The sequence below is a fragment of the Telopea speciosissima genome, chromosome 2, assembly GCF_018873765.1.
Source record: "Telopea speciosissima isolate NSW1024214 ecotype Mountain lineage chromosome 2, Tspe_v1, whole genome shotgun sequence".
Lineage (NCBI taxonomy): Eukaryota > Viridiplantae > Streptophyta > Magnoliopsida > Proteales > Proteaceae > Telopea > Telopea speciosissima.
The window spans coordinates 52,355,014-52,381,726 of NC_057917.1; the positions used below are offsets into that span (position 1 = coordinate 52,355,014).

The following is a 26,713-nucleotide window of genomic DNA, read 5'->3' on the forward strand; positions in this document are numbered from 1 at the left end:
ATGACACGAAATCCACTACATTTATTTATTTTTGCTAAACAATCCAATGCATTTATTAACCTACCATTAAAATACTTTTCCATCTCCCACTCTGAGAAATCTGATTGTCCAATGTGCAATAGTTTAGATATTCTACCTAGAGCTAGCTACCTCTACTTTAATTTCACATTCCAGATAAATCATAAAATATCATCATTTTTTCACTTGTTTTGTCATTTTTCCCCTATTCATCTCAAGCTAGGCTCCTTAGTTTTTCGTTTTCTTTGTGTTCTTCTCCTTTGGATCCTCCTCTTAAAATGTAAGCCAACTAATTATACAAGTAAGAATATTTTTGTTGTTCCATTAGCTTGATCAGTGCTCTTTGTCATTGTATTTGCAGTTTGTTGCCGGACTTTGATATTACCGGTCAAAGGAGAAAAATCGCATGATCTATGTTCATCCAAACTTAAAGGTATTGAAGATTTGATTTTCTCTTCTTTTCGTCTTATTGATTTGATATCACTGAATATTGGCTTTTCTATTGCTAAATTATTTTATGGATCTGCGAGTTTATTATCTAATATAGCTTTGATCAGATTAATGCATGCAAAAAAATTGTTTCTATTATACGAGCCTTGGCACAATGGTTAAGTTGTGTTATTGCAACCATTAGGTTGTGGGTCCCAAACATGGAAACAACCTATGCAAAGCAAGGGTAAAGTTGTGTACATTTTCCCCTCCCATACCTTGCAGTAGTGGGAGTCTTCTGCACTTGGACGCTGCTTTTTATTAGATTGATAATTTTAGATTGTTGATTTCTTAAATATAATTATAGCAGCTTTATATGTATATGAATTAATCTATAAAATCATTTTAAAACTTTTTTTCATATGTAAGGAAATTCAAAACATCTTGCATCTAATATTTATTTTTAGGGATTGAGTTACCTGTCCGAGTGCGTAGCGTACGCTAGCACCTCCTTCTATCTATCTCTCTCCTCCCACATTAGGGGCAGATACGTCATTTTGTAGGAGGAAGGAGAGAGATAGATATAACTCATACAGTCATATGTAAGGATATATCTAAAAGAAAAGACACATTTGCAAGGGACTGTTAGATTTAGATCCGAGCTTAAAAATGAAAGTCTACGACTTAAAAAAAACAAGTAACAACTACGGCAGAGCACTTGAGCATGTGTCCAAAATTATAAGTAACTGGACCCAATCCTAAGCCCATGTATATATCACACCACACTGCTGATAACTATTGTTTCTTCACTTATATACTGCCTTACAAGATTATGCCTTAGACAGAATTGTTTCCTTTTCCCCTTATAATTCCCATTTCTAACAAGCATTAATACAACATACATGGGATAACTTCTTTTTTGACACTTGAATCCACTTCTTTCAATTGTTGTGTACTATTCTTTTTTGCTTTTGTAATAGCGGTCTATTAATCACAATGAAGTGATATAGAAGGCACAAGCCTTGGGCACAATGAAATATCTGACATTAATTTTTTTTTTTCTATTTGGCTTCGGTACTGGTCATTTCAAAAGCCATAAATTTTGCTTCTATGGTGGGCATAGATTTGTTTCACTGATTTTTAAGAAATCGTTCCACCCCCTAGTGTGAATACATGCCAGCTAATAACCAAGGATTCATCAATATCTGAAATCTAATTTGCATTGCAATAGCCCTCTAGTACAACTGATTTCCACTATAATACAAAGCATAACTCAAAGCGGCCTTCAAATATCTGAGCCACCTTACCAAGGCATGCAAATGATTATAGACATTGAATTTTGTCACCCTAGAGAACCCTTTAAGACAACGAGGAATTAATTTTGACATTGCTCTCGAAGATTGAATGATAGAAAGTGATAGTTGTGCCCCTGGGTAAATTCGAACAATTCTACCTTTTCGGAATGGGCTAAAACTTTTAGGATAGGTTCATTTCATCATTTAAGACCGTCTCTAAGCTTTGGGGCAAGGACGACCCTACTCGGCCACCATATTATGCAAATTAGGGTTTCGTAGAACCCCTCTTTGAGCACCATTTTGACTATGTTTTTGACATACTTTTTGTCTGAACTTTGTATCATTAGATAGTACTCAAAAAGACCTTTTCAACGAAACATAGCTCGTCAAAATCTAACGGTCGGATATTTGGAAATCACCCCTAAAAGTTTGATGGAAAAACCGGCCAAGCTGCTAAAATGCGACAGCGAAATTGCATTGGCGAAAAAACCACTAATTTCGACGGTGAAATGCGTGCACCGGTAAAATAATGCTTATTTTGCCAGAGAAATGTGTCAATTTTGCAAGTGAAAATGCTTATTTCGCTGGCAAAAATAAAAAATGCTTTAACCAGCCCTTCCAAAAATGGAAAAGGAAGATTTCAGAGAGAGAAAAAGGGGAGGAAAAAAAAGATTTAGTCTTCAGGGTGCTTAGAGTTTAGAAAAGGCTCTGACCCCTACGAAAAATTAGAGGAAAATAGAAAAAGAAAGGAGGGGTACTCTAGTTGAGAAAGTGCCAGAAAAGGAAGAAAATTACAAAAATACCTTAGAGCCGTAATTCGGTAAAAAATCCAAAGGAGCATCAGAACTAAGTAGCACTAAGTCTGCGATGCCTCTTTGACCAAAACAGGTATTTTCTCTCTCCTTTTTTAATTTATTATTTCAAAATATAGATAAATAATTAGATTTTACATTTTGTGCAAACCTTTTCGTCTTTTCCAAAAATACCCTTTTGGGCCATTGTGATGGCCAAATTTCTGTAATATGCATCAATTAACATTGATCTTTGCTTTTGTTTTTTCGATGAAATTAAGTGAAATACCTTCTGTTTTACAGAAGCATTGTTGTTCTTCCAAGCCAAAACTTAAGCAACAACAAAAGCAATAGCGAAAGCAACCTAGTGCAACATCACCCAATGTGCAACTTGGTGTGAATCACCACTAAAAGCAGAACCTAGCAGTTACTGAAGCCCAATCTCATAGTGAATAGAGCAACAAGAGCCAGTTTCAGTTGTCTCCCAAGCATGGAATATGAGAAACACTTGAATAGTACTTCTTTCCAACTCTCACTTGGAAACGAAATTTCAAATGAGAATGGTAATGACAAAGTGACACTTGGATCCCAAGGTGGTTCTCTTCGAGTCCCTGAGTTGATCCCAGAAAATTTTAGCAATGTTACTGAGGAGACAACTACTGTCACTAGTCCTGAAATCCCATACAAATTTGGATGGGAAGGAATTCCTGATGCTTTTGAAGGCATTGATAATTTTACTGTTGCTGACAATATCAGTATATTGAAGATTCTTCTGGTACTGTATGTGATCTGATGAGAAATTACATTTGTCAAGTCCGTTCTCATCCTCAGGAGTTTGACGACTTTGATTTCGACAAACTGTTTCCTAAAGAGGTCAGTACTGACTTAGTTATGCAGATAGTTATATATTTGTGATTTTTTTTTGAGCTTCTCTTCCATATTGAATCCAATGGTGTAGAAAAATCTTTGAACAGTCCAATCCAATGGTAATTCCAATATTTGGTGGATGGATAGGCCAAAGTTCTCCCACCATGTAAAAGTATGTATAGTCCATGTCTCATGTTCCAGTCGGTTTTTCATATATTGGTTTGGTCCGATTTTGGGTCAATAAGGAGTTTGGTCTATAAAATCAAAACCAATTGATAACTATCAGTCTGGTTGGTTTTTGGTCCCTTACTGAAAGAAAAACATTATAAAGATATTGACTTCAGTTTGTTTCAGTCGTTCTTATTATTGATTTTCATTTGGTTTCTATTTGTCACCAATTTCTAAAAACCAAAAGCAATATCAAACCGATAAGAAGTTCAGTCCAATCGGTCTTTTTGGTTCGGCATCCATTTTGACATCAACTCTAATGTGAGCCCAGTCCGGCCATACCCTGCTTAGAAATCATAGTTAACCCACAAGCTGAAAAGCCCAGCTCAGGCCCTGAAGTTTTTAGGTGGACTAAACTTGCACCCCTAGTTGTTACTAATTATTCTTGAATAAAGCTATGTGTTTATACTATTCCTATTTTCTTTGGTGCATGTAGGAATGTGACAGTTCAGAAGGTGAAGATGGATCCTGAATGGTGTGTATCAAAAAGATGAAGGCCCTTCTGCTGTATATAAGTGCAGTCATGAATCATGTTTCAGCTATAATCTGTTATTTAAGAAGTTCCTACCTACTATAGTGGTTCTAGAACTGCATATCTTTTAATAAAGAACATTAATAAATCCAACTAAGAACATATAAATTTTCTTGGGTCATGCATATGACTTGAAGAAAATGTTGTTTTTATATATAGGATATTAGCTTCTGATAGTCTTAATAATTTTATACATGAGAAATTACAGTGGTGAAACACTTTTCTTGAGCATAGTTTTAGAACTTGTTAAGGTATCATTGATATCTCAAAAGCTCTATTTTTCAATGAAGTTCAAGATGATGTAGTTAATATATAGTTTCCTTGGTGGCCACTGTATGGTAGTTTCCCATTAGATTGTTGGTTAAACAACGGTCCAGGGATTAAACCATGGTTCCGTAGGGAAACCAATTATAAACCAATTAGGGTATTGCACGTCCTGGGTTATCCCACGGTGTCCCATGGGTGCCCCATTTTAATTTTAGGGTGTCCCATGGTTTCCCATGGGAACCCTGGTGCATCCCTATTAGGGTTTCTCCTTCCCTATTGCGTCCCACAAAATTAATTATCACAATAGGGACGGAGAAATTCATCTCTAGTCCATCACATGGCAAGAAAGATCCATCCCATACTCGAATGCGCAGCGGAAATTAATCGATTCGAGTTTCTTTCGCATCCCATAAATATTAATAATCAATGAACATAATGAATTAATAAAGAACTACTAACCTGGTGAGCCTCAAGTGTTGCTCCTCCAATAGACAGTGGTTCTTCCTCCAGTGAGCACTCCAAGCAAACAGATCTGAACCTCCAATGGTGCTACCAAGGTTCTACACGCCAATCCCAGATGCCCTCAAACTCCTCAGCACATATCTAGGGTTTCATAAACCCCAACTCTCAAACACAGGTGAGAGAAGCAAGAAGAAGAAGAGAGATCACAAGAGGGAGAGAGAGAAACCAAAAATGTAGGAGAGAGAGTGTCTGCTCCAAAAACGTGGAGAGCTTCCTCTTCTGCGTTTTATGGTCCCCTATTTATAATAATAGGGTTTAATTAAATCCTAGATAGATTTAATAGAACCCTAGTGAGAGTCTGACTCTCTCTCTCTCAGTTTGGCAGTTCTGTTTAAACTCAAAGTGCTACACAGGTGAAGAAGCAGAATCTAATAGGTAAAGTATTAATTAGATTCTTTATTTAATTATTAATGGATAATTATAATTATCACCAAATCCATTAATTAAATAAAGAGCCAATTAAATTAGCAAATTCCAAATAACTCCCTATATGATAACAATTTATCATATACAACCCCCCCACTAATCAACACCATCATTATGGAATCTAGGGCATGTACACATGTACTGCCAAACCCCAATCCATAGTACATGTCCATATAAGAGCGTCTGTGCATCCGATCGGGTCCTGCAAAACTCGATAAAACACTTTATTTGAAATAACTATAAATAATGTATCATTTTATGTAAAATAAATTTTGCAAAACCATATCAAAACGGTATTGGATCCAGATTCTGATCCGACCATGCACAGACAGTCTCTATCTTGGTGTTCCCCAATCGGGCAGTGGTGACCGTGTTGGATAACTCCTTCACTCACAAAGTGTTCACGCATTCCCAGAACACCGGCTTTGACTCGCTTGAGTCTCAGTCATTGATGAACCAAAGAATGCAATCACACTTTGCAGTGATAGGGTTCCCTCAGGTACAGGGTGTCGGTGACACATGTCTATCCCTTCCTACATCTGGCAGTAATACATGAGGGAATCGACAAAGTAGATTCTTCGCCAATGCACACATCAAACATGTGAGCACTCGTATTCGTACCCTGACATCACATGTCTAGGCATACCCAATGCGACAACCATATGATAAGGGTGCCCAGCCCAAACCCTAGTCGTGACTACCATTTTAAGTATAACTTACGGACACATAATGCTCAAAAAGTTTATATCGCATGTGACAATATTAAACTAAAATGTATAAATGTTCAATACAAAGGTGAACCGGGTTGAACCGGACCGAACCGGGTTTGATGGACACACACTTGTCCAACAATTTCCCACTTGTACATCAAAGCCAATTCCCCATACATTTTAAACCCATGCCCTCCATGTGTTTCTCAAACACTCCTGGTGACAAACCCTTTGTCATGGCATCAGACACATTTTCAGTTGTGTCCACTTTGGAGATACTCACTTCACCCTGCTCGATAATCTCTCTGATGAGGTGATACTTCCGCTGCACGTGCTTGTTCCTCTAATGAGCCCTAAGCTCCTTAGCTTGTGCAATGGCCCCTCTGTTGTCACATAACAGGGGAATAGAGCCCTTGACAAGATCAGGGACTACCTCCAAATCTGATAGGAATTTGCTCAGCCAAACACCTTTTTTTGCTGCATCACAAGCTGCAAGGTATTCTGCTTCGGTAGTAGAATCGGCTGTAGACTTTTGTTTCGCACTCCGCCACATAATGGCACCTCCACCCATTAGATATACCATCCCGGACGTGGATTTTCTGTCATCCTTGTCAGCTTGAAAATCCGAATCTGTGTATCCTAATACTGACAACTGATCAGATCCAAAAACCAAGAAATATTCCTTAGTCCTTCTCAAGTACTTGAGGATATTCTTGACAGCACTCCAATGCTCGCGTCCAGGGTTAGATTGATAACGACTTACCATGCCTACTGCATAGCAAATATCCGGCCTCGTACATAACATGGCGTACATAAGACTCCCTACTGAGGCATAGGGAATCCTCTTCATCTCTTCAATGTCTGTCACGAGATCGAGGACATTGAGATCTAGAAAGACCGACTCCATGTCCGAAGGGAACACTTCCCCTCTTGGAGTTCTCCATACTAAATCTGGCCAGGACTTTGTCTATATAGGTAGCCTGTGACAAGCCTAGCATCCTTTTCTGGCGATCTCTTACGAGTTTGATCCCAAGGATATAGCTAGCTTCACCAAGGTCTTTCATCGAAAACGTTGTGGATAACCACTATTTTACTGATGAAAGGAATCCTACATCGTTACCAATCAGCAATATGTCATCTATGTATAAAACAAGAAAACATACTGCCCTCCCACTGATCTTCTTGTAAACGCATGGTTCATCCATGTTTTGATCAAAACCAAATGATTTGATTGATTGATCAAACCTGATGTTCCAGCTCCTGGAAGCCTGCTTCAGCCCATAAATGGACCTCTGCAATTTGCACACCTTTCTTTCTTCCTCCAAGGAAGAGAACCCTCTGGCTGTTCCATGTAGATTTTCTCTTGAAGGAACCCATTTAGAAATGCAGTCTGCACATCCATCTGCCAGATCTCATAATCAAAGTGTGCTGCGATAGGCAATAAAATCCTGATGGATTTCATCATCGCTACTGGTGAAAAGGTTTCCTCATAGTCTATACCCTCTTTCTGGGTATAACCCTTTGCCACCAGTCTCGCTTTGAATCTCTCGACCTTTCCATCTGCGCCCTTCTTCCTCTTGAAGATCCATTTACATCCAATCGGCTTGACGCCAAGTGGTGGATTGACTAGAGTCCAGACCTTGTTGGAATGCATCGAATTGATTTCAGAGCGCATTGCTTCCAGCCACCTAGTGGCATCAACATCCTTTAGAGCCTCAGAGTATGTCATCGGATCATCATCCGATTCAACCGATACCATGTGGAACTCTTCCACTGTTTCCTCTTTGGTTAGAAGAGTTAGCTTGGTGGGTGGTCTAATAGTCCTCCCACTGCGTCGAGGTTTCTCAGGTGTTGGTATTTCAGCGGATATGTCAGTTGGTCTCACTTCTGAAAGTGACGTTTCTGAGCCATCTGATAGCTCTTTTATGACTACTGGTTCGGATCTCGGGGTCATCATTTCTTCCTCAAAAAATGTGACATGTTTACTTACAATGACCTTTTGGTCAACTGGATCATAGAAATAATAGCCTATCGTGCCTTTGGGGTAGCCTAAGAAATAGCATCTCGAAGTCCTGGATTCTAACTTGTCTGTTTGTTGCTTTCGCACATGTGCTATGCAACCCCATACCCTAAGGTGTTGAATACTGGGCTTTCGCCCTTTCCACAACTCAAAGGGTGTCTTGGATACAGACTTAGATGGAACTCTATTCAAGATATATATCGCCGTCTCTAAAGCGTACCCCTAGAAAGAACGAGGCAGCTCACTATAAGTGAGCATCGTCCTGACCATATCCAATAGGGTCTGATTGCGTCATTCGGATACACCATTTTGTTGTGGTGTGCCTGGATTAGTTAGCTAACTAATTATCCCTTGGGATATGAGATGTTCTTTAAACTCATCCGATAGATACTCCCCTCCACGATCTGATCGTAAGGACTTGACGCGTTTATCGAGCTATCTTTCGACCTCGGCTTGGAATTCTTTGAATTTATCAAGGGCTTTCGATTTCCTACGCATCAAGTATATATAACCATATCTAGAGTAATCATCGGTGAACGTGATAAAGTACTCATACACATATCTTGCTTGTATGTTTATAGGTCCACACACGTCAGTGTGTATCAACGCCAACAGATCTGTGGCTCTAGCACCTTTATTGCTAAAGGATTTCTTGGTCATTTTGCCCTGAAGGCATGACTCGCAGGTGGGGAATGGTTCCACCCTCAGATTCTCTAAGGGCCCATCCCTCATCAATCTACTGATTCGGTCCACATTAATGTGACCCAATCTTAGATGCCACAGATATGTTGAGTTCATTGGAGCTGCTTTCCGTTTCAAATCAATATTTGAAACAACATTCGTTCTAATAGGGCAATCTAGAAAATACAAACCACTTTGCATATATCCGGATGCCACAAAGGAATTATTAAAACGAATAATCAATTTAGAATTAAAGGAAAAACTATATCCGTCCAAAACAAGTTTTGAAACTGAAATTATCTTCCTCTTGAAAGAGGGTACATAATAGCAATCCTTTAAAACTAAACTAGCAGAACTAAAATTTAAAATAAAAGTTCCCACAACCAACGCCATGGTCTCAGCTCCAGTGCCCATTCGAAGACGCACTTCATTTCTTTCCAGGTTCCTTGTCTCCTTGAACCCCTGCAAATCATTGCAAATGTGAACAGTGGATCCACTATCCACCAACCAAGAATTGGTTGGTTCAAAAGACAAATTAGACTCATAAAGAACGTGAACATCACATGTACCTTCTTTAGCAGCCTCTGTTTCATCTGGCTTCTTGTCTTTCCAAGTTGCCAGGTAAGCACGACAGTTTCTTTTCCAGTGACCCTCCTTCTTGCAATAGAAGCACTTACCTTTGCCTTTATTGCCAGACTTCCCACCCTTGGCTTTTAGGGTCTTGCCCTTACTTCCCTTTTTCTTCTTCTTCCCATTTGAAGAAGGCTTTGCCTCAGTTGCATTGACCTCAGCCTTGTCCTTTTTCAAGGACGCTTCGGCCTCTACCAGTGCATTAGCAAGCTCGGTGAGCTCCATCTCCTTCTCGGACATCTTATAGGACATCCTAAAAGATGCGTAGGCAGAAGTGAGTGACGCTAAGATCACATCAGTCTTGTATCGCAGGCTGAAATCAGTCCCCATGGATTCCAGTTTTTCAAACAGATTGATCATTTTCATTACATGATCCATCACTAGAGTCCCCTGAGACATCTTGGAGTTATGGATTTGACTCACCGCATCAGAATGTGTGTGTGTCAACTGCCTGTTGACCAATTCAGCAAGCTTATCCATTTTACCCCCAGCAGTGCGTATATCCTTGACTGAGTCTACAACTGATTTTTCCAACGATCCTAGGATATAGAGTGATGCCTTGGAATCCCTCATGAGGAATCCTTGCATCTCTTCATTTGCCTCAAAATCATTCAGGTCGGGTTGAGGAGGAACTTGTTCATCTAGAACTGTGTACAGTCCTTCAGCAATCAGGAGCAACTTAATGCTCCAGTACCAATCGACATAGTTTGTACCATTAAGTTTGTATTCGCTAATGAGTGTTAACAGGTTGGAATTAACGGCAGCCATCGTATATTAATCTACACATGCACAAGTAAATAACCACATGCTAATTAATGACCATTGAAAATAATAAATTGAGCACACACACATCAATGGTCTTTCATGATTTGGGTTTTCCTCATAACCCAAAAGATGAATTGGATACCTACAACCCTTGCATGCATAACTTACCCTGTCGGGAGTCATTATACACACCATGGTAGTGTGGACTAAGCTGTCCGCCTCATGGGCTTCCAATATTTTTGGCCACCTGGGTGTCATGTCCAGATCCTGTTGGCTGACATACACCCAAGTCATGTACTTACCTATTGCATTAGTTAGAATCATGGAATCATGAAAGATGGCCCACTGTCGCAATGCCCTCTCACTATCCATACCCTAACGTATCTAGATGGAGGTAAATATAGATAAATGCGTGACAGAGGTCCTGGCAATATCCTGTCGGCTTATGCGGGGTCATGTCACATATTTTCTACATTTATCTTCAATAGGAGGCCATGGACATGTCTACCGATTAAGACTAGTCCATATCATACATGTATTGTGAATAAAGAGGGATTAATTAACTCTCACATACATGGATAGATTTAAACAATATAATTAATCAACATTAATTAAAAGTGATTATGGGATGACGGCATTTTTATCAGAAGCAATTAAAGAACCCTCCCAATAAAAATAAAACTAATAACTTTGGGTGCATTTATCATGCCATGGATGCCACGCCTCGATCATCTCCTCCGCCCGATCACATCTTCAAAGTAGGTGACTTGCATCTCCATAAGCTTTGAGCACCACATGTGGATCACCATCTACATGCCCTGGGAGTCCTAACTCCTCTAAAATTACAATGGAAACCTAGAAAAATTTTATACACTTTCCTTTCCATAATAATAAAGAAACCCCGCATGGAGAATCCAACCCACCATTTGGGTTGCCCATGGGGTGGAGTACATTTGTTTATAAAAAAGAAAGGGGGAGAGAGAGAAAGAAAGAGAAGCATCACATCCACCCATAACCCCATGTATCACATACATAAACAATCCATTCATTTATTAGAATGCCATTCCCATAATCACATCATAATATAATTTCTTGTATGGGCATGAAAGCAAGTGAACCAAAAATTAAAACATGGATTCCTTCAATTATTGAACCACCACATCGCATGTGATATCATGTATCCAAGCCCATAAAATTAAAATCGCATTTTAATTGCAAGTGGGTAAAGAGGGAATCTCTTCACCCATCATCATCCTCCAAAAACAAAACAAAATAATAAAATTCTGTTTTTTTATTTTTTTATTTTTTTATTTTTATTTTTTTTATTTTTAAACTGGAGGGAAAACAAGGGGGGTGCATGCAGCCCACTTGCGCAGCAGCAGCACTCCTGCGCAGCCCCATAGGCACAGGCCCACGACACACTGCGAGCCCCGCACCGCAGCCCGCAAGCTTGCGCTCGCAGCAGAGCCCACAAGGGGATGCGCACAAGGGTAGGTTCATGGGGAAGAGCGTGCACAGAGGCTTGGCACGTGCGCTCCCCCCCCCCCCCCCCACATATAGAACATGATTAAAAAATTTTAAAATAAAAATTAGTAATCACAACCTAATTGGATACATGCTTCAATAATTGGAATAAACAAAACAAACCAAATCCATCATCACATGGGTAGGTTGTTACACTAACAACCTTATAACTACCCATGTGCACATGGGAAGGTTGTTACAACAACCATATCCTAACCACCCATGTGCCAACTTGCATCACACTCATGATAATCATATTAACCATTAATTATCTAATATTCATGGGTGGAAAAGGTGGCTCTGATACCACACTGTTGGTCAAACAACGGTCCAGGGATCAAACCATGGTTCCGTAGGAAAACCAATTATAAACCAATTAGGGTATTGCACGCCCTGGGTTATCCCATGGTGTCCCATGGGTGCCCCATTTTAATTTTAGGGTGTCCCATGGTTTCCCATGGGAACCCTGGTGCATCCCTATTAGGGTTTCTCCTTCCCTATTGCGTCCCACAAAATTAATTTTCACAATAGGAACGGAGAAATTCGTCTCTAGTCCATCACATAGCAAGAGGGACCCATCCCATACTCGAATGCGCAGCGGAAATTAATCGATTCGAGTTTCTTTCGCATCCCATAAATATTAATAATCAATGAAGAAGGAATTAATAAAGAATCGCTAACCTGGTGAGCCTCAAGTGTTGCTCCTCCAATAGACAGTGGTTCTTCCTCCAGTGAGCGCTCCAAGCAAACGATCTCGAACCTCCAATGGTGCTACCAAGGTTCTACACGCCAATCCCAGATGCCCTCAAACTCCTCAGCACAGGTGAGAGAAGCAAGAAGAAGAAGAGAGATCACAAGAGGGAGAGAGAGAAACCAAAAATGTAGGAGAGAGAGTGTCTGCTCCAAAAACGTGGAGAGCTTCCTCTTCTGCATTTTATGGTTTCCTATTTATAATAATAGGGTTTAATTAAATCCTAGATAGATTTAATAGAACCCTAGTGAGAGTCTGACTCTCTCTCTCTCAGTCTGGCAGTTCTGTTTAAACTCAAAGTGCTACACAGGTGAAGAAGCAGAATCTAATAGGGAAAGTATTAATTAGATTCTTTATTTAATTATTAATGGATAATTATAATTAGCACCAAATCCATTAATTAAATAAAGAACCAATTAAATTAGCAAATTCCAAATAACTCCCTATATGATAACAATTTATCATATACAACCCCCCACTAATCAACACCATCATTATGGAATCTAGGACATGTACACATGTACTGCCAAACCCCAATCCATAGTACATGTCCATATAAGAGCGTCTGTGCATCCGATCGGGTCCCGCAAAATTCGATAAAACACTTTATTTGAAATAACTATAAATAATGTATCATTTTATGTAAAATAAATTTTGCAAAACCATTTCCAAAACGGTACTGGATCCAGATTCTGATCCAACCATGCACAGACAGTCTCTATCTTGGTGTTCCCCAATTGGGCAGTGGTGACCGTGTTGGATAACTCCTTCACTCACAAAGTGTTCACGCATTCCCAGAACACCGACTTTGACTCGCTTGAGTCTCAGTCATTGATGAACCAAAGAATGCGATCACACTTTGCAGTGACAGGGTTCCCTCAGGTACAGGGTGTTGGTGACACATGTCTATCCCTTCCTACATCTGGCAGTAATACATGAGGGAATCGACAAAGTAGATTCTTCGCCAATGCACACATCAAACATGTGAGCACTCGCATTCGTACCTTGACATCACATGTCTAGGCATACCCAATGCGACAACCATATGATAAGGGTGCTCAGCCCAAACCCTAGTCGTGACTACCATTTTAAGTAGAACTTACAGACACATAATGCTCAAAAAGTTTATATCGCATGTGACAATATTAAACTAAAATGTATAAATGTCCAATACAAAGGTGAACCGGGTTGAACAGGACCAAACCGGGTTTGATGGACACACACTTGTCCAACATAGATTACATTGCCCTTTGCTGTTCATGTTTGTTTTTTGTTGTTTTTCATTTTAATCCAAATAGTGATTCTTGGTTATGAGCTTTGCTTCAGGGGCTTTTAAGGGCTTATAGAGTTTTGGGTCAAAATATTTCTAGTACTACACCTTAAGTGAGTTGTTGAGCCAAAGCTGAGCCTTGCATATCCTCAGTTAGAGATACAAACCTGATTTTTGAAAAAAAGTTGTTCAGGAGTTTTATTGGCTCAAAAGACTTTTATGCAATACAAACTTTCATAATAGATCTTAAGATAAAGAACATAGGCAGAAAATATTGGACCACCTTAATCAACATATGTGGAAATGGTAGTTACAGAATGATTTCAGAAACAACACATGGTTTTTTTTGTTGATGAATTGTTGGGGTTGGAAAAATAATTTTCCAACTCTCAATCGGATTTGGGATTGGTCTAAGTTGATACCGATCCAATTATCCTGAGTTTGCTACCGATCCGGATTGGTAAAAAAGGACCCAAATCCAAGTTTTAGTGGATCGGGTTTGGATCGGTAAAAAACATGAATAAAATATTGAAAATCAATATGAATCGGTAAAGAAATTTAAAAAAAAAAAAAAAAAAAAATCAAAATCAAAATCCCCAAAATATCTGTTTTTCCCAGGCCAATCCAACTGAGTTGACCGATCCAAGGAACGATCCTGGAATACCTTGCCAGATCGATCTAATCTTGGGATTGGCATCGGCCGATACTGATCCGATCCAGCCAGCCAATATCGACTGATCAGATCCAAGATTATGAATCATGTTCTAGATTTTCCATTAAAACTTGGCAGACAGTCAATGACTTCTCAATGCTATCTAATTCAAAACTAGTCCTGAAAGTTCTTGAATCTGACATAAAAATCAGACAACAATTAATTGGTCTATTGTCTGTGCCATGGATTCCCTTCTACTTTCTCTTCCTTCTGATCGAAAAAGTTAGAACCAATTATTTTTAGATTTATAGTGACCATATTCTTTCCATTTGTTCATAGTTGCATGCAGACATTAGAGCAATCCGTTCCTTCCATGACAATCAGGTGGAGAATATCTTAAAAAAATCAATTTGTGAATTGTATATATAGTGTGATAGTAAGTAATGATGACCATGAGAACAAACTGGAGCTTCTACCCAAGTCCAAATCCCGAGTGAAATCGAAAATGAGGAGCATTTAAAGCAGATTATTAGGACTATCCCCTATTGCTAATTCTTGATTTACATAGCAGAACTTTAGGTGCCCATGGGATTGCAAGTAGAATGAAACCTTTAGCAATTGTAAGAAAAGAATAGTTGGAACAGAAGACGAAGTGCTTCAACCGTTTCACTTATTATACTGAGAACTGTGAATCAAAGTTTTACTGTTTTTTTTTTCTTCAAATATCTATATTGGTGATGCAAGCTTTAAACCAATGCTGAGCACTGATGTTCCAAGCAGAGAGAGGCTGCCAACTGCAACAGGAGTGTAGTTGAGAGTGTCCTTCGTAATGGGATATTCTACAGGCAAAGAGAAGAGAAAGCTGATTGATACCCAAAGAACTGCAACCCAGCCCACAAGGATTCCATATCGGCGCAAGTTGAAGAGTCCTGGAACAAAAACTTTGCAGACTAATGTCACCCTAAAGAAGATTGGTAGCGCATAGGCTATATAGAGTCCAATGGTTGCAATTGAGACCCATTGCTTGAAATGCCACTGTGCTTTCCAGAGACTGCAAGAGAGGTACACAGCACAAGAATTGTCAATCAACTTCAGGATAAACATCATTTGGAAGCATTGAGACATGGTCAAGTGGTGTAGCTTCGTCAACTTATAAAAATTTGACATGATCAGCAAGGCTACAACTCTTTTTAAGCCAAGTCCTAGTCAAATATTTGTAAGTTAACTTGGACAGGGATGAGTTGCTTAATAACTGATTCACAGGGGAAGCAATCAAAGTGGAGAACAATTTAGTGGAATCGCACCAACGTCCAACAAAATTATAACTGTGGTTCTAAGCATGAAATGCCATACCGCTATGCCATGCAAAATGAGATAAATGCAGAGAGCCAAACTGCATTTATTAGGATCTCAATGATGAAAAATGCAAAGCTCCATCTCTTGAGAATGCACATGCCATCCTGCCATTTGACCAACAATGCGTAGCAGTTCATAAAGAAATTAAGGATTGGAACTACCAAAATAAACACATTTTAGATGTTTGAAAACAGTTAAAAGGGAGTTTTTACCTGGAGTTACTTGTCACAGAACTCATGCCACTGAAAAATATGGCAAAGGAAACCACTCCCAAGCATATAATTCCCCAACTCCATTGCCATATCTACACTTGAAAGCCATATAGGACACTTCTGCTATGGCATAACAACCACCATCATTGTCACTGCTCAAAAGGTATGGAATTTATGTTACTGCAAATGTGATACCGAGTAGGTAACTCCATCCAACAACAATGGATATGCCTATTGAGTTTATTATTCCCTTTGGTCCATTCATATCTGCATTCTTTGTCTCCTCTGTCTGCAGATAGATGAAAAATGAAAGCAAGTTACATTTCAGCAATCTAATAGCCACCATGAGAACATAATAGAACTAGACTCCCTAATTTAGTTTTAACTCGACTAAATTTTCAATTTTGGATTGGTTTGAAGGCAATCTAAGGCATTTCTGAATGAATCAGTGCATGAGGTCTTCATACTGAAAGAGGAAGTTCTTTATATTGCTTTAAAGATGAAGATTGGGCACATGTCATGGTTTCAAACATTGATTTGCAAACTTAAGGAAAACACAATGTGTCCTTATACCTCATTTTCACCAAAATAATGTAACCATCCTGCTGAAATGGCTATAGTTTCAATTAAAAACACTTATCATAATCTATAACAAAGAACATCAAGGTTCTAATTTCAAGTTTGAGGAGTATCTCCATCTTCAAAAGATGATGGTAAATATATTCAAGAATGCCATGCATATAATAGACAGCTTACCATATGTGCAGATGCATCATACCCAATTAAGTTATACTGGCTCATTAGGAGCCCAAGAGCAAATATGTAAGCTTTGCAGTGGATTCCATCTCCATTATCCGTATTGAAGTGAGTAAAACAAATTTGGCACTTGCCTTCTCAGTTGCAACAGTTGGAGTGAGAATCACAAGGACAAAAACACCTAGAAATGGAGACAGGTTAGAGGTCTTAGAAGGAGATTAACACCCACTTACATCACCCAGACATTAAGAAGAAGAAAAAAAAATTTCCAGGAATTTCTTCCTACCTACGATATTCCATGCAGCAGCAAGTTGACCAAAAAAGGATAAAAATGTTATAAGATGGCTATTTATGATGGCATGAATGAGTACAATTCCTCCATGGAAGCAAATAACTACATATTTAGAAGCTTCATATCCACCACCATTTTTCCCGTGCTAAGCAGAATGATCACTTTAATTAGTTGTGTCAGAGAGCAATCCGCATTGGTTGTGACAGCCCACTGCAAACTACCAGTCAGTTAAAAGATTATTAGGTAACAAAAATTCCAGAACAGGCATTGCCACCATGTAGTATTGGAGGTTTTGAGCTTCAAAATATATGCATTCTCAGAAGTACCTGACCGACAATGTTGAACCTGCAACAAGAAAAAAGGGGGGGAATATAAAAATTACTTCATATGAAGAGGCATTAGCCAGACCTGGCTGCAAAGGGTCATAATTTACTGTTAACTTGGACTGATGAGAATTCAAATCTCTGCCAAGTCTAATTGCAATAGGAAATAACTAAAGAGACATCCCACACTAATTACAACTCAACTACTAACTATTATCCCACGGTACTCTGTTCCATGGAACACTAACCACGATACACATATTAACAACTACCTTCACCCAAAAAGTTGTGTTGATTGGATCAGTATTGAGAGAGTTCTCTCCTTTGGAATAGTTCAGCATGATGGCTGGTTGGGTGTTCATTCGTGGGTTAATGAAGAAGATGAAGCGGTGACAGGATTTTAACTATCACAATACCCCCCTCTTATTCCATTAATACCCATTCCTTTAGACTTTATCCTGACATCCGTTTAATTTGTTTTGCTTCTAAGTCTGTCCAGAAACTATAATTCTTAATACATTTTATATCCTCTCTCCCTTACCTACCAAGTAAACCCTGGGAAAATCTGATTTATTACATGTTTGCCATTCCTTCTAGTACTTGGACTTTTGATGAATCAGGTGGGCCATAGCTAACCCAAAAGAAATTAAGTGAAATACCTTCTCTTTTACAGATGCATCATTGTTCTTCCAAGCCAAAACTTAAGCAGCAGCAAAAGCAAGCTAGTGTAACATCACCCAATGTGCAGCTTGGTGTGAATCACCATGAAAAGTAAAACCTAGCAGTTACTGAAACCCAATCTCATAGTGACCCGAGCAACGAGAACCAGTTGCAGTTTAGCATGAACTTGCTCTATGAGACTATGGGTTCATAATCCTCTGATACTCCAACTGATGCACCGGCAGTGGTCTCCCAAGCATGGAATATGGGGAACTGTTTAATAGTACTTCTTTCCAACTCTCACTTGGAAAAAAAATTTCAAATGATAATTGTAATAAGAAGGTGGCACTTAGATCCCAAGGTGGTTCTCTTCAAGTCCCTGAATTGATCTCACAAAATTTTAGCAATATTACTAAGGAGATAACTTCTGTCACTAGTCCTGAAAACACATACAAATTTGGATGGGAAGGAATTCCTGATGCTTTTGAAGGTCTTGATGATCTTAGTGTATAGGTTTTTGATTCTACATAATATCTCAGGATAAAGAAGGATATAGAATAGGAATATATAGAATGGAAGTCTTGCATATTTCTATATCTCCCAAGAACGTGAAAAGTTCATCTAAGCGACCCCTTGGAAAGGAACCTCCAAGTGGATGCTTCATTTTTGCCACCTGAAAAAAAATATAGAGAATGGTATAAATTGATCATGTCATATTTCTGTTACCAAAAAACAATGTCATATTTCATAACTTAATTCAATTAAATACAGCCGGTGTATTGACATGCATCTCCAAGTATTTCGACGCATGCCTATGGTTTCTGTGCATTTTTTATAGTCATGAGTTTTTTCAATATCTGTTTGACCATATGGTTGATATAGTATCACAAACTTGATATGAAGCTAATTCAAGGGTTGGACTACCTTTCAATTATTTGTTTCATTAAAGATAGCCTATTAAAACTTATAAAATTGAATTTCGTCGAAGGAACATTTTTTATTTTCAAACTAATATTAAGTTGTTTAGTATTGAAAGATAAAATAGAAAAAACCATACATGACCATAAAGTTTAGGTATGGTAATAAATGTTACATGTGACCTATCTAGAGAATTCCCTCATGTATCCAACGGTTATGACTAAATCATCACCCCATATAATAGAAATAGGCAACTATTCTACCATGGGAATGACATGAAAAGGAGAGTGGTTAAAGGAGGCTGATTTGTTAGGTTTTGGATTTTTGGCTAGAGTGACTTGATTTGGCTTGATTCTAGACCATAACTATCATCTATGAAGAAAAATATGAGCTAAAGAAACATAAAAGAAAAGCAAAATCGATGAAACATGTTTTACTCAGGAAAAGAAACCAAGTCTTAGGAACAATCAGATGAATCATCTTGTTGTTTTTGAAGCATGGGCAAATCTTTATCTCTTGACAAGGTGTCTCAAGATTTTTTACTCGACTTGAACAAACTGCCAAACCTGGTTCCCAAATCCCAACAACGAATATTTTAAGAAAGTTCTCCAAGACTGCCAATTTAGACTTCCCCATTTTGTCATCATTTTTTCACAAGAACGCATTTTCTGTCCGGAGTGTGGCCCTTACAACCAAATAAACAACAAGGAGATCCTCTATTTTCCTCAATTCAGTGAACAATCAAAATAATATTAATGATAATAGGATTATCAAGAAATTAACTTTCCTTATGATATTATCTTTCCTTCAATGCTTTTAAATATTCCTTACCATTTATCTCTATTTTTTTTGTTCCATGATTAACAAAAAATTTTAAATCTTACTATCATAATCACAAAAAATTACTTGAAACAAAGTAATAATAACATGGTCTTTAATTAATGACTTATTAAAGGACATATTTTTAGCTGTCATGGGGAGAAAAGAATAAGAAAAATGAATTCACAAGACCATAGATATTTCCATTCTTTTCTTTAAGTATGCTGAGACCAGCCCAGCCCTACCTTGCCCAATATATACATTAGGGAAGTCAAAGGGATGATGAATCAAAAAGACCGATGGGACCGAATTTCTTATCGGTTTGATATTGGTTTTGGTTTTTAGAAATTGGGGACAAATCAAAACCAAATGAAATGACCAATACGAATGATTGAAACCAACTGAATGGACTGAAAGAGAAAAACCGATAAAAATCAATATCTTGATAATGTTTTTCTTTCAATACGGGACTGAAAACTGACCAGACCAATAGTTACCAATTGTGGTTTTGCTTTTATATACCAAATTCTTATCGACCCGAAATCGGACTGAACCAATATATGAAAAACCGACTGAAACACGAGTCATAAACTATAGAAAGAGTTCATGCTAATACAAACAGAATTACCAATTCATCCTACGATGTGGCAAAACTAGGTGAATCACCAAGAGAAGTTTATCCGGATTGGACTGTTCAATGATTTTTCTACATCATTGGATTCAATATGGAAGAGAAGCTCAAAAGAAAATTACAAATCTATAACTATCTGCAGAACAAATTTAGAACTGACCTCATTGGGAAACGGTTTGTCGCAATCAAAGTCATCAAACTCCTGAAGATGAGAATGGACTTGGAAAATGTAATTTCCAATCAGATCAGATAAAGTACTAGAAGAATCTTCAATATATCAATAATTGCCAGCAACATTAAGATCATCAAGGCCTTCAAAAGCATCAAGAATTCCTTCCCATCCAAATTTGTATGTGCTTTCAGGACTAGTGACAGAAGCTGTCACCTTAATAACATTACTAAAATATTGTGAGATCAATTCAGGGAGCTGAAGAGAACCACCTTGGGATCCAAGCGCCACCTTCTCATTACCATTCTCATTTGAAATTTTGTTTCCAAGTAAGAGTTGGAAAGAAGTACTATAGTTCCCCATATTCCATGCTTGGGAGACCACTGCTGGTGCTTGTGACATCAGTTGGAGTATTGGAGGATGATGAACCCATTCTCATAGGGGAAGTTCATGCTAAACTGAAACTGATTCTCATTGCTCTGGTCACCATGAGATAATTGGGTTTCAGTAATTGCTAGGTTCTGCTTTTCATGGGATTCACACCAAGCTGCACATTGGGTGATGTTACACTAGGTTGCTTTCGCTGCTGCTTTCGTTGCTGATTAAGTTTTGGCTTGGAAGAACAACGATGCTTCTGTAAAAGAGAAGATATTTCACTTAATTTCATTGAAAAGAAAGAGAAAACAAATATCAATGTTAATTGATGCATGTTTAAAGAAGAGAAATAGAACATGTATGGCACCCCTGTTAATGGTCTGTCTGCTCTGTGCCAACCTGTATAATAGACTCCACGAAGAGCTTAAGGCCCTCAAGTTTGAGCTACAAATCAACCTCCCATTAGGATTCATATCTAGTGTAATAAAAGGGAGTATGGGTTAGTTAAGATGGATGATCTTTACCGAAAATGACCCATAGTGCAGAAAGGAGATGTAATGTGTGAAGGGATCATACCCAGTTGGAGTGTAGCTTTTAAATCTCTATCTCAAAAGACTGATGTGATGAAGAGGGTGTTCATAGGTATATTAGGAAAGGCTCACGTGTAGGTGGATCGAAACCACCATATAAATTAACTTTGGAGAAAATTCAGTGAACATGTGGCAATGATGGAGTCTAAGGTTTGCCATATGGGATTTTCATATTCATGGAATCATAGTTGTCAAGGCGCCTAGGTGAACCAAGTTGACACCAGCAAGGCAACAAGGCGTCGCCTATGCGACCAAGGCGACACCAGAATTTAAGGCGTGACAAAAGGCGCCTGGACGCCTAGGCGACGCCTTGACAACTATGCATGGAATATGTTAGGGAAATTTGAGGACACCTGAATACTAATATGAATGAATATGGCATCATTCGGTTATTTGTAAAATCCACAAAAACTAAGCTTGTGGTGAAACGGCTAGTAAGCTTGGTAAGTTAGCCAATGAATGATGAAAGTAACTTTTCAAAGTTTTATATTTGATTCGAGTGGGAAATATTGGAATTCGTAACACATTAGAGCAATTTGAATCAAATATAAATATAAAAGAAAGTTTGAGCACTCAAACTCTCAAAGTTATATATATTTTGGATAATAACAACCGGTATGGGGAAGAGTTACTTCCTCAACAGCTTACAACTTTTCAACCAAAAAGTGTATCACCATAGGACACTACTTGGAAAAGAGAGATATAAAAGGAAAGAGGACCATAGAGTGTAACCAACACATATCTACGAGAAAGATCTCTAATGTAAGACTGTATACCGAAGGTAACAGTCCCAATAATAATCCTCAAACTCCAATAAACTCAGGTGGGAAAACTACTTAGGTAGGGAAAATAAGCAGTCAAATCTGAGAATAAACTGGGTCGATTGGGGTAGATAATGGACTTTGCTCCAAATTCCAGCCAATTCTGATGGATAATGGCTGAGATTTGAAGAGGATCCCAAAATAGAAGGTTAATTGAAAACTTGCAAACCAGTAGGAGTTTGGATCCCAAACAAGGATCGAATGGAGCTCTCTCTTGACAGGGTTCAGCCCTCTAAATCTCTGCTGAATCTGAGCACTGACTGCAGAGATATTAAAGCTTGAAATTGATGGAGAAAACAGAGCAGGACAGCAGAGCCGCTGGGTGTTCAAGTTCTCCTTTTGGTTGGATACAGTTCTGATCTTGAAGATGTTCTCCAGCAATAGCTTTGCAGTCAATAAAGGGCACCACAGGTAGAACTCGATGGAGAGTAAGGGGGACAATGGAGTAACAAGAAATAGAAGATAGGAGAAAAGGAGTAGGGATGGGCTTTCTCAGCCCTGGGTCTCTCACTCACAGCTATCCCAGTTGTTGAACAGAGAATGTTCTCCCATAACCGATGGCAAGCATGGCCTGAAAATTCTATTATTCAATTGTCATCCTTCCTTACAATAGGGGGCCTATTAATAGCTTAGGCAAGCTTAGAAAATAGAAGGTAGAAAAATAGAAACTAACTGAAAATAGAAAGTAGGAAAATAAACTACTAAAACCTAGCAACTAGTGACAATGGCAACTTATTGAAAATAGAAACTAACTAGAATTAGAAACTACTAAGGCTTTATAATCCAGCCTTCTAAAACAAAAGTAAGGACACTAAATAGAAACTAAGCAGCTGGGGGTTTGTCAAAATCGTGGGCATCTTGGGTCTTCTAGAAGGCCTGCTGGGCTGGCTCAAGCTGGTCCAGTTCTGGTCCTTTAGAGACTGGTTCGATGGGCTCGCTCTGGGCTGGCTTTGGTGATGCTGGTCAGTCTTGGGATCTACATCAGCTCTCATTGTCTAAAGAAAGGTCTCTTGCAAGCATAGTCCGAGAACTCGCAAGATCTCGTCGAGTTTCTCGGTTTTTGGAAAAAACAAGACGAGACCTTAGGCGAGTCCCAAAAGTGTGAGATCTCACCGAGATCTCGGTCCGAGATCTCATTTTGAACCATTTTTATGAGGCATCTTGTCCATATCTCGCCGAGATCTCGCCCGAGATCTCGGATCTCAGGTCGAGATCTCGGGTTAACCCATGGAAATGACCCACCTACTATGTATTTACTTACCTAACGCGACAGAACTCTTATATGCTTGCTGTGGAGCACTATATGCAACATTACAGCAACACTATGTCATGGGAAGACTATGTGACACTAGTGGGGACTGAATACTTGATTCAAAGTCATTTTATGTGATGATAGTTGTAACACTGTTAAACAGTTTGATATATCACTTTAACATTTTTTATTTTTATTTAAGTTGTTTAGCTATTAATTGAATGTTTTGCTTGCTTTCTATTACTAAATTATGTGTAGAGTAGGGTATTTTAGTACATCATCGCCTACCAACTTATGGTCCGAAGTAAAACTCATATTTGGACTTTGTTTTTGCAAAATCTAATAGTGCCATTGTGTTTAAATGGCCTAAAATAGGCTGAATACCAAATTTCAAACCCAAACTAGGTCTAAAACCCACCGAGATGAGGCTTCGAGTCGGAAAAAAAAAATGCACCAACTAGCGGAGATCTCGACTCAACTCGATTTTTCCCAGAACCGAGTTGGTTCTGAGATCCGAGTTTTAGAACCTCGCTTGCAAGCACTTATTTGTGGACGGAGGTACTTCTAGCTTACTATAAAATCCTGGCAAATAAATCATTGTATTGACTTTTTTATTTAGCTTTGCCTTTGAAATCTTATCTCTCCTCTCCCTCTTTTCAAAGTTACAATCCGGTAGTGATTAAATAGAGTCTCAAGTTCTCCTCTCCCTCTTTAGTCAAAATTATATTGTTCATTAATGGTATTAGAGTATTGGTAGTGTTTAATCACCTTCTGTTCTTGATTGAAATTTTGCGTTTAATAGGATTTCATCGACGGTTGTCTCCTTGAAATGATCATATCATTTGCTTCCAATCTACAAGGAGTAATCATCATCTCTGATTCCAAGTCAGAGAATGGTAGTGCATCATCGCAATTTCAACGTGACAAAGATGCAGATGAAGAAATAGAGATTGAAAGGCCAGACGGTTCAAGAATACTCCAACAAGCCTGATTGTCATTCACATAGTAGCACTACCCACATTGGACAACATCAATCTTAAATTGATTCCACCGAAAATTGATCCAAATCAGCCCGGTCCAAGTAAGGTACCTTTGCCAACTCAAGAACACAACCAAAGGATCGTTTAACACATTAATTTGCACCAAAACACTTGAAAGGAGTTATCAAGGGTTGGTTGATTGCTAGTCTAAGATCGAATATTAGGAGTTTCACAAGACTTAAAGATTGACATATTTGACAGATCATGCATATTTGGAGGCATACACACAAGTTCATAACTAAGCTTGGCGAAGGGGGTACCGTAATTTTCTGAGATGGAAAGCAGAACGAGTTGTACAAGTATTTGTTCACTGACAACATGCATTCCGGATTAGAGGATTCCTGATGTAGGGCAAAACACGAAGATAAAGAAGCCAAAACACTGTTCACGTGAACAGTACCACAGCCCCTCATTTTGCCTTGGTGCAATATTATTATAAGATCCTGTGGGGCCCAAGACCAGATCATGTGAAGATTTTTTAGAAGGGTCAATTTTGTCTCTATGTGGGGATTTAGAAGTTTAGTTTATAATTTTAGATTTAGAAAGTAGGCTTGAGTTTCTATTTTTAATTAGACTTGGTTTCTATTTTATGTTGCAAGTTAGTTTCTAATTATGTAAGTTTCTATTTTTTTCCCCTCTGCTACCAAATAATGTGAGACTAGAATACTAGTCCCAAAACCCACAGAATTTTGAAATAAGAATAGAATAATAAATAAGAAAGAAGTTAGGGTTCCTAGCCAAACCAGCCAAAGGAATTCTCCCAGCTTTGGATCCAATGATTCTTGTATAGGGCTGAAACTCCCAAATTCCTTTGGCTGGTTTGGCTAGGAACCCTAACTTTCTAATTTTTTATTCTATTCTTATTTCAAAATTCTGTGGGTTTTGGGACTAGTATTCTAGTCTCATATTATTTGGTATCAGAGGGAAAAAAAATAGAAACTTACATAATTAGAAACTAACTTGCAACATAAAATAGAAACCAAGTCTAATTAAAAATAGAAACTTAAGCCTACTTTCTAAATCTAAAATTGGAAACTAAACTAAACTTCTAAATCCCCACACAGAGACAAAATTGACCCTTCTAAAAAGTCTTCACGTGATCTGGTCTTGGCCCCCACAGGATCTTATAATAATATTCCACCAAGGCAAAATAAGGGGCTGTGGCACTGTTCACGTGAACAGTGTTTTGGCCTCTTTATCTTCATGTTTTGTCCTACATCAATTCCATATTCATGAAATGGGATGTGTAGTGAATCAGAACGTGAATCTTGTTCGTGTTAATCTTCAACGTAGAAGATGGCTCTTTAGGGCATTTTCACACCGTTTATTATCATATTTGAATAATTTATTTTTAGTTACATTCAAGTCAGTTAGAGGAGGGCGAGCGTTGGTGCAACGGTAAAGGTTGCTCTATTGTGACCAAGTGGTCACGGGTTCGAGTCTGGAAGCAGGCTCTCTGTGAAAGTAGGGGAAAGGCTGAGTGCATTATGACCCTCCCCAAACCCCGCAGTGTTGGGAGCCTCGTGCACTGGGTACGCCCTTTTTTTATTCAAGTCAGTCAGACAATAGGTATTTTTTTATTCTCTTTAAAGTTTCAGTTAGTTTTTTATGAGGGCATGCCCCGGCGCAACGGTAAGGTTGTTCCATTGCAACCAAGTGCTCGCACGTTTGAGTCAAGAAACAGCCTCTCCCCAAAGCGGGGGTAAGGTTGTGTACATTATGACCCTCCCCAGACCTGCATTGACAGGAGTCTGATGCACTGGGTACGCCCCCCCCCCCCTTTTTTTTGAAGTTTTAGTTAGTTTATTTTTTTATTTTTAACTTTCAGTTGTATCTAGTTTAATAGTTTAAAAGACTTCAGTTAGGTCCAGTAAGTGTTACATTGTAAAGTGAACACTTGATATTTAAACAAATTTGGTTATTCGTATACCAATATAGATCTCAAGGATTTTAAGTTTAAGAATACTATTAAATTGAACTACTTAATGGTCCGACCAATTATAATATTTGGAAATGGAAATTAAGTATGTCTTGAACTCTTGATACAAGATATTTAATTTTGTTCTTATTACAGAACACCACAATATGGAGAAATTTTCAGCAAGTGGCAGGAACTTGATG

General features: G+C 38.5%; 2 long non-coding RNA genes across 2 annotated transcripts in view; one reads left to right on the forward strand and one right to left on the reverse strand.

Moving 5' to 3' along the window:
• LOC122651827 overlaps positions 1–17,685 on the reverse strand; it is an 88,858-nt gene extending 71,173 nt beyond the window's left edge. The window contains exons 1-2 of the long non-coding RNA XR_006331518.1: positions 17,584–17,685; positions 4,197–4,199 (exon numbers count right to left, since the gene is read on the reverse strand). This is a non-coding gene — a long non-coding RNA (uncharacterized LOC122651827). The remainder of the gene's footprint in view (positions 1–4,196; positions 4,200–17,583) is intronic.
• On the forward strand, positions 3,279–4,378 carry LOC122651829. The gene is made up of 2 exons (XR_006331520.1): positions 3,279–3,406; positions 4,065–4,378. It is a non-coding gene; the product is annotated as an uncharacterized LOC122651829 (long non-coding RNA).
• Positions 17,686–26,713: the final 9,028 nt, after the last annotated feature.